This window comes from Ursus maritimus, unplaced genomic scaffold, assembly GCF_017311325.1.
Source record: "Ursus maritimus isolate PB19 unplaced genomic scaffold, ASM1731132v1 scaffold_3, whole genome shotgun sequence".
Taxonomy (NCBI): domain Eukaryota; kingdom Metazoa; phylum Chordata; class Mammalia; order Carnivora; family Ursidae; genus Ursus; species Ursus maritimus.
Genome location: NW_024425563.1, coordinates 84,510,688 through 84,511,725, shown reverse-complemented (window position 1 = coordinate 84,511,725; position 1,038 = coordinate 84,510,688).

Genomic DNA, 1,038 nt, shown 5'->3' with positions numbered 1-1,038 from the left:
ACCAAATCTTGAAGGTAACAGCTTTTAAAAACAGGAATAAAACAAAACACAAATTAGACAGTCTGACTGCCTGAGATACCCTATATTCTTCCACAATCAGATCATCCATAAAATCAAAAGGACCCAACAATGTTGGACCAGGAGGGTGTCAAGTGCCCTAGGAAGGAGGCTGCCTTCAGAAGTCAGGGCATCCAAGGTGGCTAGTAGAGTGGGAATCCGCTTCACCGGAAGTAGAGAAAAGAGTCAGTTTTGTTTCAGGACTCTCCGAAGCCACCGGGAAATGCATCCCCATCCTTTCTGGGTTAAAAGTAACTTTGATGCTCAGAAAAAGTACTTTCATATCCTCCAGCTAGCAACAATCTATACTCCACGGGCAAAAAGTGATCAGAAATGCTATTGAAAGGGGTTTTCCTCTCAACCTATCTCCCTAAAGCCACTTCCCCAAAAAGAGATCTTGAGAAATCTTGATTCCCTCAAGATCTCTGTTGAAGGATTTAACGTAAGGACCTTTGCTGACAGGGAAGCAAACTGAGGACTAGACATTCGGGGAATCGCTAAGGAACATTTTAAGCTACATTTTTCTTAAAAGGGTGAAACCCAAAACAGAATTAGCATTTACTCATTTCCAGATGGATGATGCATTTTTCATAACTGCCCGGGACAGAGTGAAACAGTTTCACTCCAGCACCACCCCCTCCTGAAGCAAAGACAGAAACAGTCCCAGAGAGGGACAGAGCTGACTGACTCTCCTGCCATTACAACCTCTCCAAAGCCGCTTTCCGCCGGACTGTGCCAGCCCCTCCTTAGTCCCTCAGCTCGCGCACTAAGCGGCCGGCCTCTTCTCCTCATTTTCAGTTCGGAGCGAACTCGGCCCAGCAACCGCCCTTGCTCCCGCGCGTCCCCCCCGGGTGGCGTCCCCCGCGCTTGGGAGGTTCTGGAAAGCCCGGGACAAGGCGCCAGTGCCGGGCTGGGGAACCCCGGGGGTTCCGGCCTCTCAGGGTTCCCGCCCCCACCCCCAACGCCGGAGCGGATTAAGTT